The following is an 18,787-nucleotide window of genomic DNA, read 5'->3' as shown; positions in this document are numbered from 1 at the left end:
TAGGAGTTGCATTGTGTATTTGTGGATTTAGAGAAAGCATATGACAGGGTGTCTAGAGAGGAGTTGTGGTATTGCATGAGGAAGTGGGGAGTGTCAGAGAAGTATGTAAGAGTGGTACAGGATATGTACAAGGGTAGTGTGACAGCGGTGAGGTCTGCGGTGGGAGTGACGGATGCATTTAAGGTGGAGGTGGGATTACATCAAGGATCAGCTCTGAGCCCTTTCTTATTTGCAGTGGTGATGGACAGGTTGACAGACGAGATTAGAGAGGAGTCCCCGTGGACTATGATGTTTGCAGATGACCTTGTGTTCTGTAGTGAGAGTAGGGAACAGGTGGAGGAGACCCTGGAGAGGTGGAGATATGCTCTAGAGAGAAGAGGAATGAATGTCAGCAGGACTAAGACAGAATATATGTGTGTGAATGAGAGGGAGGATAGAGGAATAGTGAGGATGCAGGGTGTAGAGGTGGCGAAGGTGGATGAGTTTAAGTACTTGGGATCAACAGTTCAGAGTAATGGTGAGTGTGGAAGAGAGGTGAAGAAGAGAGTACAGGCAGGATGGAGTGGGTGGAGAAGAGTGTCAGGAGTGATTTGTGTTAGACTAGTACCAGTAAGATTGAAAGGGAAGGTCTACAAGAGGGTACTGAGACCAGCTCTGTTATATGGGTTGGAGACGGTGGCACTGACAAAAAGGCATGATTCAGAGCTTGACCTGGCAGAGTTGAAGATGTTAAGATTTGCACTGCGTGTGACGAGGATGGACAGGATTAGGAATAAGTATATTAGAGGGTCAGCCCAGGTTGGAAGGTTTGGCGACAAAGCCAGAGAGGCAAGATTGCGTTGGTTTGGACATATGCTGAGGAGGGATGCAGAGTATATTGGGAAGAAGATGCTAAGGATGAAGCTGCCAGGTAACAGGAAAAGATGGAGGCCTAAGATAAGGTTTATGAATGTGGTGAGAGGGCATGCAGGTGGTTGGTGTGACAGAGCAAGATGCAGAGGACAGGAAGAAATGGAAACCGTTGATCTGCTTTGGCGACCCCTAACGGGAGCAGCCGAAAGAAGTTCATCTAGGGTTTGCTGAAGTATGTACTTTCTTTCCCCTTATAAAAAAAAAAATTCAACTGGTCTAATTTCCCTATCATTGAGAAGAGTATTCTTCCTGGAGACGGTCCATTTCCCTTAACAGTTTTCAGAGAACACTGTGTGGATATGCATAAAAAGTTTTTATACAGGCAGGTGTAAGGATCCTGAACCTACTTCTTTAGCATTTTCCAGGGAAAACTGGATGCGGATCTGCAGTTTGTGGTGGTGTTTTTTACAAAAGGATGTGGGGTTCCAGAACCCTACAGGACTCACCAGGTCTCTTGGGAGCAGGGTCTGTGAGTTTGTCTCTAAGGAAGCCGCTTAAACAAAACATTCAAAATGGCTTCCTAGAGTGGAGGGATCACCGTTGGCTTTGAGTGCCCAAGACCCAGAAGGTCCTAGTATCACCTTTGAGATTCAGGGGCCTCTTGAGACTGCCATTGGAAGTGTTCTCTCATAATTGAAAGAGTATCTAAATGACACACCTTCTATTATGGAATCAGGGGCCCTCATTATTTCTGCACAAGCTGTAAAGGAGGAAAGCAGTTACCTGTACTCATCTTCCATAGCATCAGAGGAGTTAAGTCTCCCTCATTGGAAAAACCCTTATCTTCCTCTTGGATGGGGGGCTCCAGACACAGAGTATGGATTTCAAGCTATATAAGAATTGGTGAAAGCATGAGCCAGCTTAGCCTGGTCCTGGAGGGAGAGACTGGCAAAGGATTAATTTGCAGCTAACTAGGCAAGAGGAACACATTAGATACATGTGATGGGTTTCTGACTGAACATGCAACCCTAGAGATTTGTAAATCCTAGGAGGGGATGTCCTTAGAGTCAGACTTGTGGATGCAGACATACCCTTAGATGATGACCGTGGGGATTCTACCCTCATCTTCCTTGATAATCAAATGGCATTTTGAAGCAGATATAATGGGGGCATCACCTGATGAAGAGAATAGTGCATGGTCTTTGGTGTGGTGAGACATGCTAGGGGTTGCAGGCATTACTGTCTGTGGAGAGGTAACATCAGAAGCTGCTTGTGGTAGCAGACATCAAGGCTGAAGCCACTCAAGCCTCTCTGCAGAGCTTATGCCCTGAAACATAGGGGATCATTGATTAACATGAAAGTTCAATGCACTCCATTTCCTTCTTGTCTAGATTTTTTTTTTTTCATTTTGGGATGGATGTGGGCACTATCCTGCTACAGTATGTCTGGAGATATATCAGATGGTTTTAACACTGTTATGAACCTCTGTTTGGTCTGGTATTCCTTGATAGCATCCTGCTTTTTTTCTTCCAAGTCTTAAGTGACCATCTAATGAAATTTCTGTCAGATGGTACAACTGAACACTTATGCTCTAGACCTTGGCATGAAAGTCTTGTTTTCTTTGACAGAATAAAGAATGAAAAAGGTCCCCACTGAAGTACTTATTCCTCTGTGTCCTTCATTCATTAGCCTTGGCCAACAGTCTGTGATGCACTCTTACAGCAGACTTGTATGCAGCAGGAAGAAAGCAAATATGGTCCAGGTGGATGCCAGCTATATACCTGGTAAATTATACCTGAGGTAAGGGGTCACATGGTCGTAGAGATGGGAGCTCATCTCTGAAAGTCCTCTGAAACACCAAATTCAGCCAATGTCGGACTCCTGTAATTAAGAATGCAACAATAACCACCATTAAGTAGCTGAAGTTGTGGTGTTAAGTTGCCTGCACAACCGTAATTTGCAAGATAGATTTAGGTCACATAACTGTGCTATGTTTAGGAAAGATATCAGAAATAATTTAGTATGGCTTTGTGTAAATAGAAAGATATATGTGCTCTTGTATATTTAATGATGTAAAATATGTATTGTGCTATTAAAGTGGAATATTTTGAGGGAGAAAGTATAGTTAAGTAAATAAAATTACTGTAACAGTAGATGTTTGTGTAGGTCACTGTTGCAGTAGTGTAAGCTGTATGGGTTATATCCTGCCCAGAATATGACAACTGGACAGCTTCTAAAGCTCTAATTACTGAACAGCTGAAGGAGAGCAGTATAAAGATACCAAACCTTCTTCATTCAGAGTAGAGGAGGTTAGAGCCTGCATGCGAAGTATGTGCTAAAGAAATGAAATATCCAAACCCTGATGTAAAATAAAGTAAGGGGGTGGAGGGTGTTCTACTCCATCAGTGATCTATTCAACATCTAGTGTTACAGTAAGTTTACTTGGGCAGCCATAATAAGTTCACCATCAGATCACTGATGCAGTAGCCTAAGCTGTGTGGGTAGAATACCAGAGTTTATAATGAATAAGGAGGGGAAAGAGGGGTTAGTGGCAGACCAGGCTTAGGGATCATAAAAGATAGCTAGAGAATAGTACTAGCAAAGCCTGCTGTGGTCCTAGAGAAAGAATCTAATTTATAGTGCTTGGTGAAAGAGTGCACCAGTGACAAGTTTTTACTTCTGATAGGTTTCTAGAGTCCATTCCTTGTCAAAAAGTCTCTGAAGTAGCCAAATCCCTCATAGACTGGGCCTTGAAGCTAACTTGAAGTGTCTTTTTTTATAGTGCGAGTAAACAAAAGCAATAGCATGTGACAGCCATTTAGAAATTAACTTGTTTTGACACTACTTCCTTCGTGAGGGTTTTTGTCCTGTCAGTGTTGTATCAGTTGTCGGTTGACAACCGTAATTAGTAAACTCTTTTTCCCCTATACATTGGTTCTTGATAGAAAACAGAGGTGCGTGTGTGCGTGCGTGCGTGTGTGTGTGTGTTTGGCCTGATTTCGGGTAATATGCGAAGCCACTTTAGACATAAGAAAAATTACCTTGTCTTCATTAGTAAAACTACACCAGGTTGTATCATCGTACAGACTTGTAACTTGGATACTCTTAATGCCCACCCACCCCCAGCCAAACCTCATCCTTTTAATCAGCAAGATCCTTTCCAAATCTAACTGAAGCAGACGTGGACAGGATGATGAGGCTCTTTCTTTGGATTCAGATCCAGTTGATGTTACTCCCAGCTCTGACCACTGTTAGATTTGATGGAACTAGTTCCTACCCACCACTGCTTGTCAGCTCCTTCTCTGATCTAACCTCTCAGATCAGAGCCCCTGGATCCGACTCGTGCCCAGGGTAGATCTGCAACAAAGCAAAGACTACATATTTCTTTGTCAGCCTTGACCTTATCAGTCATTAGACTCCTGGAGCCACAACACTGGCACAGATTACGACAGGTTAGGATCAGTTCTAAGTTCTTCAGATCTTTCTTCACCTTAGGAGCCTTAGTGCTGGTGACTTCTTCAGACTTGAGGCTTCTCTGACGTTTTCTGCTCCAAATGTCATGCTGCACGGATCTGTTTCGGGCTCCTCGTTCAAGACTTTCAAAAGAGTACTCTCCCAACCTAGAGTAAGGTATTCCCTGTTAGAGCAAGGTCTAATCCATCCCCATGGGATCTTCAGGGGTCCACTGCTTACTCCTCATGTCACGTCAGGACAGGCAGTTCTTGAGAATCTTGAGAGAAACATTGTATCTTTGAGTCCTCCCTTGAGCAACCAGCAGAGGAGGACCCCCCCCCCCCGATGTTTACCAAATGCATGGCAGTAGTGGCAGCTCACCTGTGACTGCAAGGGGTTCAGTGTGTTTTCTGTTTTGTAAGACTGGCTCTTCACTGCAGCTTCCAGGTATCTACTTATTCAATCCAAGGACTCCTTGCTCCATCTGTGGAATATCTTGGGAGTAACAGTCAGCCTGCAGAAATCCAAACTGCAACCAATTCAGTCTCTGAAATTCACAAGGATACTTTTATACACAAGATTTCTGATAGCAGTACTCCTTCAGAGAAGGTTTTCATTGTTCCACCAACAAGCTCAAGTCTTGTCCTGCTATAGACCCACCTACCAAGTTGATTCTTCACCTTGTAGGCTCCATGGCTGCCTCCATTACATTGGCTCCATTAGCCAGGTTCCATATGTGAGTCCTTCAGTGGACCGTGGTGGTCCAGTGGTCTATAACAATAAATCCAGTGTTCCATCAGGTTATCCTTGCAAACATTTGCAAAGATCACATTTAGTGGTGGATAAATTCTCCATATCTTCATAAGGGACTCCCCCAACAGGCCACAGTGACCTCGGATGCTTCCCAGTTAGGTCAGTCTTCACATCAATGTTTATAGATGAGAGCAGCCTTCTTACTATTGCAGGCCTTTCAGGACTCTCCCTTTCTGTGTGATCTCTATCCAAACAGACAAATATGGCTGTGGTTTGGTACATAATGGGATAGACTTGTTCCATCCCTGTTTGTGTTGAGAGGCCATGAAGGTTGGACAATGGGTGATGTTTTCTCTTTGCTTGTTGATGGCAGTGCACATTGTGGGTACTTCCAGCATACTAGCAGACAAATTGAGTAGGGATATTCTTTTGCCTCGAGTGGTCCCTCAGTACAACAATCGCAAACAAAATCTTCAGTCACTGGGGCCAGCCTTACTTTGACTTGTTTGCCTCCTACCTGAAAAGCAAATGCAGCAGTTACCTTAACCTGATCCCTGTACTGGGCCAGTCACCAAGAGACGCTGTGATCTGCAGTTGGCCTCAGGGTCTTCTCTATGCATTCGTTCTGTTTCTTCTCATTATGAAATTCATTCAGAAAGCTAGAAGGGTCAAGGCCAAGGTGTTACTCTTTGCCCCATACTAGCCACAACAGGTTTGGTTCTCATATCTTTGGTCTCGACTGCACAGTCCACCCTGGACTCTGGCCCTCAGGCTGGATCTAATTTCTCATCCTTCAGGGCATCCTCTCTAAGATCTAGACTTCCTGAAATTAACCACTTAGTTACTCTTGTTCAAACAGTGGCCATGGACTCCACGTTTACATAAATGTTATTCATTTTCTTTCCGCATCATAGAAATCTAGCACCAAAAGAGTGTAGCAAAGCATCTGGAAAAGATTATCATTGTGGGCTTTTGGGAAAGGTTTGGACCCTTTCTCAAATCCTCATCCATCTATTTTGGAATTTGTCTGAACAATTTCAGAAAGGTTCAAATTTTTCAACAATTGAAGTTGAACTGGCAGCCATTTCCTGTTTTCACATAGGCCATACTGAGACTCCTGTAGCTTCGTTAAAGGTGTCCAAGGCTTTCCCGAAGGGAATTTTCCTCCTTTGCCCTCCAGTTTGAGATCCTTCTCCTTTATGGGTCATCACAGTGATGCTTCAGGCTGTCAGACAAGTCCCCCTTTGAACCAGCTGATTCTATGGATCTTAAGCTTGTGGTATGGAAAACTATATTTCTGTGGTAATCATTTCTGTTAAAAGGATTTTAGAACTTCAAGCTCTTTAATGTAAACCACATTCCTTGATGTTCATCGTGTTGCACTGTTGCAGTCATTACATTTGAGTAATCTGCTGGCAGGTTGCCCTCAGTCGGCCTGATTAACAAAGTCTTGGGTCCTGCGTCGGTTGCTGTCCCTTCTTCCATGATGTCATGTCGTCAGGGGTATAAAACATGCAGCCGACGCCATTACATCAGTCTTTCTTGCCGCACGGTGCCTGAAGCAGAAGCAGTTCGCAAGTGCCGGTCGGCAGACTCCTGAAAATTTCATTTTCAAGTTTTAGAACCGAAGTCTTCAACTTAAAGTACCCCGTTGGGGAAACTTTTTCTTGCTCCTTACCGATGTCAGTAAAAGTTAATAATTGTATTACTTATGGGAAGCAAATACCTCATAAGGATTTTCATTTGTACTGTATTCCTTGCCTAGGCCCTGACCACAACATACCTTGCTGTCGGTTTTGTGCTTTATTTAATCAGCGCACTATCCGTCGTCGGTACATTTCTGCTTCAAAATATTTCGGTTCTCTGTTTAATTATCTAGAAATAATGCCAGTTAGCCATCCGGCTACCAGAATACTGAATAAACACAAAGAAAAAGAGACAGGCCATTGAGGTCCAAAACTGCCGACGACGCTCATCATAAGCCAGTCGCCAGTTCGCCGGTACTCAGTGAGGTGCTTTCGCAGCCCCTGATACCCGCTACTTCTGATTTACAGGCCTCTACTGAGACCCATTTGGAGTCCGGTATGCCGCAGGATGCTTCACATATGGAACCCATGGATGTGTCTACCTCGGATGGGTCCAGATCCGCTGAGCAGGCACCAGCTACTGAGGGTGTATTCAGGCCTACAGACTTGCATATTAAACCGACTCCAACTTCAGTACTAAGGCCAAAATCTCAATTTATGTCTAAATAAAAAAAACGACGCCCAGACCACATGTTCAGGCCCCTATGCCTAAAAAACAAATTATCAAAATGGCTGAAGATTTAATTACTCTTATCAGGGGTAGCCACCCCCCCCCCACAAGATTCATTTAAAAGCAGGCTGCATGCATTATCAGTTCTCTGCACTGCCCTTTGGCTTGTCTACTGCACCCAGGGTATTCACAAAGTGCCTGGCTCCAGTAATTGCATTTTGCAGGCAAAGAAATATTCAAATATATCCATACTTGGACGATTGTCTAATTCAGGCAGAAAACCAGGCCATTCTTCTAAAACATCTGGTGTTTGTAAAAAGATTTCTAACCTGTATAAGGGTACACCATAAACGAAAAGAAATCTCAACTGATACCCTCTCAAAAAATTACATTCCTGGGGGCAAACTTGAATACAACTGCCCAGATGGCTTTCCTTACGCCAGAAAAGCAAATTCATTTGGTGACTTAATTCAAACAGGTGGCCACAAAAACCCTGCTATGTGCAAGGCAAATACTGCAAGGCTTTGGGTTCATAGCCTTATGCATTCTTCTTATTCCATATGCAAGACTGCATATGAGGAAACTTCAGTGGTACTTAAAAAGTTTATGGAGTCAACATTGTCACAGCCTGGAAACAATGATTCCTATCGTACCTTACCTGCGCCTAGAGTTCCTATGGTGGACAGAGGCCTGCCACCAAAACAAGGGACTGCCATTCACTCCACCCCCTGCCGCCCAAACCCTAACTACAGATGCATCAGACTATGCATGGGGGGCTCATCTGGCAGGGAAGTGCATTCAGGGCAAATGGAGCCCAAATCAAATGCACCTTCATGTCAATCAAAAAGAAGTGCTAACTGTACAGAATGCACTGACAGCCTTCAAGGACTACCTTCACCCAGAACAATTACTGATAAAGGCAGACAACACCATGGTTATGTGGTACATAAACAGCAGGGGGGTACACATTCCTACCCCTTCTACAGACTAGCAGTGGCATTGTGGAACATGGCCTTGAGCTACCAAGTACAACTACAAGCTCAATTCCTCCCAAGAAAGCAGAATGTTCTGGCAGACGAACTAAGCAGAAATCTCATGGACCCTCACGAATGGAAACTGGAACCACGGATTTTCAACATGTTGACCCGCAAATGGGGGAGCCCAGACATAGATCTTTTTGCCTCACCCCAGAACTACCAGTTGGACAAATTTTGCACAAGAACACATCACAAAAAAGCATGGAAAGTGGATGCTCTGTCCTTCAGCTGGAAAAACCTATCAGTCTATGCCTTTCCCTCTCTGCCTTTGCTCTCCAAAGTTGTACTAAAAGTCAAACAGGACAAACCAAAAATTATTTTGATTGCTCTTGATTGGCCTCGCCAACACTGGTACCCACTCCTGCGCAGTGCGTCACACATTTCTCCGTGGCACCTGCCTCAGACACTTTCCTTACTGTCTCAGCAGGAGAACCAAATTCTGCACCCTCAGCTCCAAACATTGAATCTTGCAGCTTGGCTAATAACTTAAATTCACTCTTAGCATCCCTCAGCAAACCTGTGATGGATGTCATTTTGGAGGCGAGAAGACCTAGTACTAGAAAATCTTATGCTGACAAATAGAATTCTGTGCCTGGAATCAATCTCAAGGGATGAGCACAGCAGTGCCCAGTTTACCTCAGATTTTGCAATACTTAACTGAGATGCTTCACAAGGGCCTGTCATTTTCTTCCATAAAAATCCATGCCTCAGCCATTTCAGCTCATTACAACACAGACCCCCCTTCTCTCATCCCCTTCTAAAGCAGTATCTCAGAGGGGCCAAAAACTTGAGACCACCCAGGAAAGCTCCTACCTCTGCCTGGGACCTTTACTTTGTATTGGAGAAACTCACTCTACCTCCTTTCAAGCCAACTGCAACTGCAGACTTAACATTTCTTTCCTGGAAAACATCCTTCCTTTTAGCAATCACTTCAGCTAGAAGGATATCTGAATTACAGGCCCTTATGGCAGTGGAGCCTTTTATCATCTTTCATGCAGACAGGGTGTCCCTCAGGACCAATCCATCATTCATGCTCAAGATGGTATCCAGTGTGGCTCTTAATCCGTCCATTCGTTTGCCAACTTTCTTTCCCAATACACACTACAAGGGAGAGCGGATTCTGCATTCATTGGATGTACACAGACAACTTAGATTCTACTTGGACAGGACTAAATCTCGAAGAAAATCTGAACTGCTGGTAGCATTTGCTGCAGGGGCAGAGGGGGAAGGCTATTTCAAAACAAACAATTTCTAAATGGGTAAGCAATTGTATTCATTTCTGTTATAAGCACCATGGAAAACCTATCCCCCAAAAGGATCAGATCTCATGCCACCAGGGCTGCATCTACTTCAGCAGCCTTTCTCAGAGGTGTTCCTACCAGGGATATTCTAGAAGCTGCTACCTGGAGTTCAGTTCATACTTTCATCAAGCATGATCACTTATCAATTTTTCTCTAAATCCAGAGCTGGCTTTGCCACTGCTGTTTTGCAGGGCCTTATAGCTGGTCCTAATGCTATATAAAACCATCCTCCCAACCTTAGCTTTGGGAATCTACCCAAATGTAATGACTGCAACAGTGAAACACGATGAACATAGTACAGTTGTGTACACTTACCATAAATTTAGATGTTTGAGTGTATTCACTGTTGCAGTCCTGGTTACCTTCCCTCCAGCACCGTTTTTCTTTTACTATACCTCTTCTTTCTTTTATTATGCTTAAAAGCCTTTTTGGAGTATTTGCTTTTGTTTGGAGGTATATTTTTGTGTTTCTAATTATATATATTTTGCTCCCTATTTTGGGGGGTAGCTGACATCTGGGGCAAGAAAAACTGATGTAATTGCATCGGCTGCATGTTTTATACCCCTGACGACCTGACATCATGGAAGAAGGGACAGCAACCGACGCATGACCCAAGACTTTGTTAATCAGGCCGACTGAGGGCAACCTGCCAGCAGATTACCCAAATGTAATGACTGCAACAGTGAATACACTCTAACATCTACATTTATGGTAAGTGCACACAACTGTACTTTTTATGAAAAAAAAAAAAACAGGGTTTTCCTAAAGCTAAATCCATCTTTAATACCTAAACTGGCATCGTAGTCTAACATACATATGACCTTCAATTTACCTGTGTTCTTTCCAAAATGTTCTAATAAAGGAGAGTATGTGTTACACTTGAAGTTCATAGACAACTTGGATTTTATTTATGAAGAACTTCAGGAAGCCAGACCAATTGCTAATTTCCTTCTCTAAAATCCTTTCCAAGATCACTCTTTCAAAGTGGCTGTCAAGTTGTATATCCTTTGTTTATGAAAAATTGAGTCTAAAAAAAAACCTGCAGCTCATTTTACAAGAGATTTGGCAACGTCTGCGGTTTTTAACACCATTTTCCGACTGAGATTTGTGCAGCTACTACATGGTCTACAGTTCATACCTTTATGTCTCATAAACTAGATGTACAGTCCAGAATTCTTTCCTCCTTTGGCTGTGCTGTTTTCAGGAATATCCTTCCATAAGTCCACCCAGGAATTAATGTAGCTAGGGATTCTGTCCCAGGGCTTCAATCAGGCAAAGATGGACAACATCGGGTATGAAAGTTATGTACTTAGCTTAATGATCCATGATGTCCTATTTTTGTCTGGGACAGCATCCCTCTCTCCACCACCCTTCCAAATTATCACTTACAGCTCCCGGATAACTTCTACAGGTTGATTAGCATACTATCAGTTTAGTATTTTTTGTTCTTCCATTCCTATTGAATTATGTTGTCTTTCTGTAGTTTATTACTTGTAAGGTATATTCTTATATGTGGAAAAATTGATCTGACGTAGTAGGGAAGGAGTCTGATCCCAAGATCAGAGGTTTGAAGTTGCCAAGGCCGGGTACGAATCAGGTCAGAGTGCCAAAAGTTGGATAAGATGAAAATAAGACAGTAGAGATCTGTCTTTAAGTACGTAACTTTTTGTCCTTCCTCCTGACACACTGCAAGGAGAAAGATTCAGCACCCTACTGCAGGAGGTAGATATCCTCAGCCAAGTCAAGATCTGTCTTCCACCTTTGGTTAGCCACCCTCTGGTTAACTGCTTGAAGGATTGGATTTTGATAACAAGGAGTGCATCCTATCCCAAGGGCATGCTCTCCATCCTAAGGGAAGGAGGGAAGCCCCATACCTGTAAAAACAGAAATGATTTTCCACTTGATGTCACAGCATTAACACTAAACCTGATGAGGCAGACATCATCTCAGTCTTTCAGCATCTGTCAGACCCCTCTTTAGACAAGGATTTTCTTAATCCAGCATTGAGGTATGTACATCTGCAATATCAGCTTGCCTGCACAGTGCTCCTCCTATCTTCACACCCTCATATGAAGCTTTTCCTAAGAAGGTGGACTCATTTGAGACCACCCACGAGGAACCTTGTTCTAGCATGGGGATTTATATTGCGTGTTAGAAAACCTAATCTTTCCCCTCCTTTGAACCTGCTGCCACTGCCTCTCTAAAAATGCTTACCTGGATGTCCATATTTCTTACAGCTGTTAGATCAGCTAGGAAAATTTCTGAGCTACAAGCCATTGTAGGAAGAACCTTTCACCGTCTCACACAAGGATAGTCACCGTCAAAACAAACCCATTCTTTATACCTAAGGTGGTATCAGAACCTACTTTAAACCAGGCCATCCACCTACCGCTGTTCTTCCTAAATACATAGAACAGGGCAGAACAAGTTCTCCACTCTTTGGATGTGTACAGGCAGATCAGATATTATGTAGACAGGACTAAAACCGCTAGTAGAGCAGAACAGTTGTTGGTGGCTTTCACTGGGGGTAAACAGGGAAAGTCTGTCTCCAAACAAACCATTTTAAAACAGATAGTTAACTGCATTATGTTCTGTTACTCACACCATGAAAGAATTTATCTGGGCATATTAAAGCCCACTCCACCAGACATGGGGCAACAACCGCTGCTTTCCACAAAGGAGTTCCACCCAGGCCAACCTAGAGGTAGTCACATGGAACTCTGTACACATCTTCATAGTACACTATAACCTAGGCAATGTCTCTGGGGCTAGAACAGGTCTTGCTACTGCCATCCTGCCAAATATTATTTCCTAAGGTCATACAAATGACCCACCACACAACTTTTAGCTTTGAGATTCTTCCCGAGAATTAGTACTTCAACATTGACTACAAAGAACATAGTACAGTTGTGTCCCACTTAAAGTACCATATTTCTTTCTAAATAAGACCTAACCATAGAGTAAGGCATAGCATGGTTTTTCCAGAGTGCTCATGATATAAGCCCTACACCAAAAATAAGCCCCAGTTCAGATTCTTACTGTAACCTAATCATCACTCACACTTGACGTTTGAGATCTTTGGCACATAAAACCACGCAGGTGTGCTTTGATTGGTCAAAGTACAGACAATACACAGGAAGCGTGCCCTCATGGTAACAAGCAGCTGTGGTAGTGTCTTCTCTTTATAACCAGTGCCATTTTGTGTTGCCACTTCGGTCGCGCAAGTCTTCAATTAACCCCACCCCAGACAAGATGAGTGCAAAAAGAAAGAGCTATTCCGTTGAGTACAAGAAAGGAATCATGGAGGACTCCCATGGAAAGAACCTGACAGCTTTCTGTAATGAGAAGTTAGATCTCCGAATGATCCGAAAATGGCGAGCAGCGTACGTTAACCTCAGTCAACAGGCTGACGAGGGAAACGCTAAGTGTGGATCAGGTCGGCAACCATTATTTCCTGAGCTTGAAGACATAATCTGTGAGTGGAGTGTTAACAAGAGAGCAAAGGCTTTGGTTGTGCGCAGGGCTGATATTCAAGCATTTGCCCTTGCAATAGCACCACAGTTAGAAATATCCACAGAAGAATTCAAAGCATCACAACATTGGCTAGATGGCTTCCTTCAGCGATATGTCTCTAAGAAGATAAACAACACTGTTCAAGCTGGAAGATACTGAAGTTACTAAACGTGCACTTGTGTTCAAGTCCTTTGTTGATGTCATTGACTTTTCTAAATACAACTCTCAAACATGATTGCTATGGATGAAACTGGAGTGTTTATGGGCCAAGGATCTCAAACAACAGTTGATCAGATAGATGGGTGCCTCATCGATCTACATTCCTTCTACTGCTTACGAGAATGTACGTGTTACCTGTATTTTGGCAATTCGTCTAGATGGAAAGAAAACCACACCTCTAATCATTAGTAAGAGCAAGAAAGATAAGATTGAACGTGTTTCAGGCATTTACATTCTTGAAACTGAAAAAGCCTGGTGCACACAAGCAGTTATAAGAAGTGGGTCGACGTAATGCTGCCACTTGTCTTGCAAGGTATCGAAAGAGGTCTGCTAGTCTGGGATTCAGCCAGCATTCACCGCACTAAAGAAACGAAGAAATTCCTAGCACAGAGGAGAATAGATCAAATAATGTTTCCCGCAGGAATGACTGCCTATCTCCAGACTCTTGATATTGCAATAAACAAACCATTCAAGGACCATTTGCGCACAGAACTCAATGACTACACTGAAAGTAGAATGGAGAGAAATCAGCATGGAAACTTTGTGAAGCCTAGCCTGCAAGAGGTCTTGACTTGGGTGAAAAATTCAAGGGATAAAATCACTGAGAGCTGTGTTGCCAATGCACTACGAGCAGGCTACTTGGACAAGCAGTGCTCATTTAAGGAGAGTTCAGTTGCTAGGCATGACAGACTGGATCTGATGGTGCTACAGGAAATGGAATTGCAAGAAATTCAGGCCAAAATTCTGGGGTTGGACACTTTTAGGACAGTGTCCCAGAAGATGACATGACTGTATTTGAATAACTGTGAAAGTCAAGGTGCAGATATTCTGGACTTGAAATGTTTGTTGCACTGTTTATGTAGAATTCACACACAACTGTCAACCTGTTATTAGAACTGTTCTCCAGTAATAGAAAAGTACAAAGTAAATGTCAATTTGTGTACATGAATAAATGTTGATTTTTGTACATGAAGAAATGTCTATTTGTGTTCATTCATTGTCAATTTTTGTACATGAATAACTGAATAAAGGTAGATTGTTGTACAGTGCGGGTAAATAAGGCATTCCCTGATAGTAAGCCCCATGCGCATTTCACCAGGAGAAAGAATAAAACACCTGGTCTTATTTTCAGGGAAATACGGTAGTTGTAGACGTGCAAGTAGATCAGTGTTGCAGTGTCTTGTCCCATCCTCCCACCCCTTAATCTGCTAACCACTCTTCTCCCTCTTGCTGAGTACAAGGGGCAAATATTTTTTTTTTCTGTAGATAATCTCGTCATCTCCATCATCTCTGTGGCTCCTGTTATTTTCCTTCTTTTGACTTAAATTCAGACAGCTGGGGAGGTCATGCTGCCCTCAGACATTAGACTGCTCGTAAACTGCTTAGAAAGACCTGAAGATGGTGCCAACAGGCACCCATTTATACCCTGACATCCAAATATCTGTTTGCCAGGGACAATGTAAAAACTCTAGAAATCAGACGGGTTGTAGGCTTCTGTATGGTAGGAAGCCCCAAAAATCAGTACTGCAAAATTGAGGCATATGTAGTTGCTAAGTAGGCGACCGTTTGGGAAACGGGAAGACCTGGGTTATGAGATAAATTGTGTAAACACCTGAGTAACTCCCTTTTACAAATGGTAGTACAGTAGTCTGAAATGCTAGGAGGTGCTAGGAATAGGTTCAAATTGATGGAAGAAAGTTACATTTTCCTCATGTGAAATCTGGCCAAAGGAATCATTGTAATTGAAGGCCATAAAATCCAGGATTGAGGTTTTCCCTGGTAGATGTCCAAGATTGGTTGGAGAATATTTGAAATTGTTCCTTATAAATTTCTTTGTACTGAGGAAGGAAAACCGTTATGAGGGATTTATCCAAGAGAGGTCTGTGAAACACTAATCCTTTGAGGAGGAGTAAGAAATTTATCAATGTTCAATGGAAATCCCAGACTGAGAAAAAGGTTCTTTACCCAAGGCAGAGATTCTTGTGAAAATGTCTGCAGAACGAAGGCTGACATCCAAGTGTGGAAAAATGCATATGCCCTACAGCCTGCATTAAACCATTGCATGAGCTAGGCAATTTGTAACCACCCTTGGAACTGTGGATGAGCCAAAGGGTAAAGTAGAAAACTCAAAATCTAAACCAGACACGGAAAAACTTGGGGTCTGAAATCTTTGAGATTCAGAATATAATCAGTTTCTTATAAATCCGGAGCTGCTAGAAAGCTGAGAGGCAGAATGAGGAAAAACAAGTACTGAAGATATGGAAATTTGAGTTCTGGGATTTTGATGTGAAGGTTTAGAATGGAGAGGTCTAGAATAGATCTCTAAGTTTTCTCTCTCTTTGTCACCAGAAAGATTTTTGACTAAAATCCTTTCCCTTTTTTAATATGAGAGAAGAGGGTGTATAACTCCCTGACATAGCATTTGTTCTAGGATAGGAGGAAATGGGGATGTTTGATTGGACAGATGCAGATGAATCTCTTGAAAAGTAGGATGGGAGGTCCCACTGACATTTGCAATCTTTCTGAAGGTTTCTCAGACCCAAGTGTCTGAGTTTATCTGTTGCCATAAAGGAAATGAAGACCTAGAATTTGGTCTGCTTTTCTAGAATGTGGGGGGGGATACATGAATGTATGCTTTTTTAAATCGTCCCTTTCTTTTTTGAACCTCTCTGCCATGGCGTCCTTAAATTTTGTTAGCTGCTTTGGTTGTCAATTTCCAACCTTAACCACAAAAAAAAAAAAAAAAAAAAAAACCCTTCATTTTTAGACCTTAGCCTTGTATTTATATTGCTACCTTAATCTAATCAGATACATTTACCAGGAAGGGTCAGTGTCTAATAAAATCCTGTCAGTGTCTGTTCATATCAGTGTCTTCTTTCCTTCTCCAGTATATTTATTCTCTCTCAGACATTATTCCGTTTTGTTTTTTCTATTTTTTTTTCAGTAACATTGCCTTTTATTGTCTTTAATTCAGGTAATTTCCCCCAGAATTCTTTATACTTAATGTTTGTATGACATCAGTGTTTCATTTTTTTCAAGATATAAAGTAAATGTAAAGACAAGGCACTAAAAGCATAAATGGCTGTATAAGCCCCGAACCACCTTTATCTTCCAGATAATACTGTTCTCTTGACAGGATTTAATCTCTGACCTCATTTTACAATAAAAGAAATTTTCAACAACCCCTTTTCTTTCAACAGAAGTATGTGTACTCTAAATCACGGTTCCCAAACTGTGCACCTCTGCACCCTGGGGACATTTGTATGACAACAGTGTTTCATTTTTTTTCAAGATATAAAATAAATGTAAAGACAAGGCACTAAAAGCATAACTGGATCTGTTAGCCCCAAAGCACCTTTATCTTCCAGATAATACTGTTCTCATGACAGGATTTAATCTCTGACCTCATTTTACAATAAAATTTTTTCAACACCCCGTCTTCTTTCAACAGAAGCATGTATACTCTAAATCACGGATTTCCAAACTGTGCGCTGCGGCTACCTGGGGAGCTGCGGCTTCCTTACAGGGGAGCCGCGAAGCTTAGCAGCTGACTGCAGGTAAGTGAATGCCTGTATGAGTGTGTGCATGTCTGCATGTGTGAGTGAATGCATACATGAAAGCAAAAGAGTATGTGTGTGTGTGTGTGTGTGTGTGTGTGTGTGTGTGTGAGATCGGGAGAGTAAGAGCGATGTGTGAGTGAATGCAGGTATGAATGAGGAAGTGACTCTCTGTGTGTGTGACTGAATGTCCAGATTTTTGCCTCATATTTTTAGTTTGTTCCTCCTAAAATTTGTACTTTTCTGGCAAATAGTTGAGGATTGAAGTCATAAAATAATGAGATGCGTTTGAGTATGACTCCACAACTTTCAGAGAATTCGTGCTAATGCAAAATCTATTATTCTGTCAACTTTCTAAGTTTGTAAGAGCAATATTTAAAATCTGTACCTATTTGTCCCCCCCATCATTTTAGGCTTTGTCCAGATTTTTTGCTCTAAAACAATTCAGTTTACTTTTTTTGTTTCCTCTGCTAGTTTTACGTGTTAAATGTATAATATCAGTTCGTTAACTGCATACCCCATTAGAGCACATACAACCTTCTGCCATCATTTTTAATGCTGTTGACATTTACTGGAACTAGCCTCAGCTCATTATTGTCCACCTTCTTTGAAATGAGGAAAATATTTCTAATTTTTCTTTTGCCTAGTTTTACTCTTTTAGATAGATTTTTCTTTTACTGTTGATCTCCCTCATTACTTTGCTTCTCAGTTTGTGGCTGCTTTCACTACTCCATTTTGGTTTTCAGTTTCCGCATACAGTTTACTTCCTTCCTCCCTCTTTCTCAGGGTGCTCTCCTTCATTCAACGTATTTAATGCTTTCTCTCGGTCTTCAGGCTTGTTTGCTCTCTGTCCATTGGGGCAAGAGCTGACTAAGGGGGCATTCACTGAGGCAGCCATTTGTGGTGTGTGTTTTTTGTTCTCCCTTGCAACCCTATTCCCACTGCCCATGCCTGATAACAGACAAAGGGATCCATGTGCAGTGGGCATCAGCAAGGATATGTAACTCACTCCTGATAGAAACCTCAGGGGACTACCCTTAGACCCCTTGAAGCCAGCATTCCATTGGACCTTTGGTCTCACCCAGAGGAACATGCACCCCATGCATACTCACCCCAACCCACCCTTGAGGAGAGTGTTAAAACAGGAAGAGCATTCTGGGGTGGCTTGAGAGGAGAGTACAGCTTTTATTGTCTTGAAACAGTGTAGCAGCTAAAGTTTGCCTCCTATACCAGTGGAGAATAGGAATAAAGCATCATGAATGATTAGATGACCAGTTATGTTTACATACATTCTATTGTAAATGGCAGATATTTAAAAAGAGAAGTCAAAAAATGCACACAGGCAAGGTAATGGATGTAGAGTAAGGTAGGTGGTTAAGGTGTTACGGGTGAAATAATAAAGGTATCAGTATGGAGTTGCCCAGCTTTAATTTTTGCCCTAGGGAAATTTAAGAAATAGTGTATTACACAAATGAAAATGGATTGTAGTATCAATGATTTAACTGTTTACTTGCTCTGAGGTTAGTACTGCATTGTTGACTACAAGGGAGAAATTGTTATATATGTTATGGCTGATGTATGAGAAAATATGTTAAAAAAAAAAATATGACACGAAATTGAAAGAGTGAAGTGGTGTAAACATAAATATGTTTTCTTTCCCATGACAGTGATGCACCCGTTTGCTGTTAGTAAAAACAATGTTAACAAGAAAGTGTTTACCTCGCAGACATAAGCTACAAGGTGTGATTCTCATCCTTGAAGTATGGCTAGGCTCAGAAAGGCCACTTGAGGTAGTTAGCCTTATAATCACCTATAAGCCTATGAGTAATGCCAGGAGGATAGTAGT

General features: G+C 42.1%; 1 protein-coding gene across 1 annotated transcript in view; it reads left to right on the top strand.

The window, feature by feature from the left end:
- Positions 1-18,787, top strand: part of PPM1D (protein phosphatase, Mg2+/Mn2+ dependent 1D) — a 649,112-nt gene that overhangs the window by 427,277 nt on the left and 203,048 nt on the right. The gene's annotated exons all lie outside the window — the stretch shown is intronic.

This window comes from Protopterus annectens, chromosome 13.part0 (genome assembly GCF_019279795.1).
Source record: "Protopterus annectens isolate FY-2018-M chromosome 13.part0, PAN1.0, whole genome shotgun sequence".
NCBI classification, from domain to species: domain Eukaryota; kingdom Metazoa; phylum Chordata; order Ceratodontiformes; family Protopteridae; genus Protopterus; species Protopterus annectens.
This window is presented reverse-complemented; position numbering and strand designations above follow the sequence as displayed.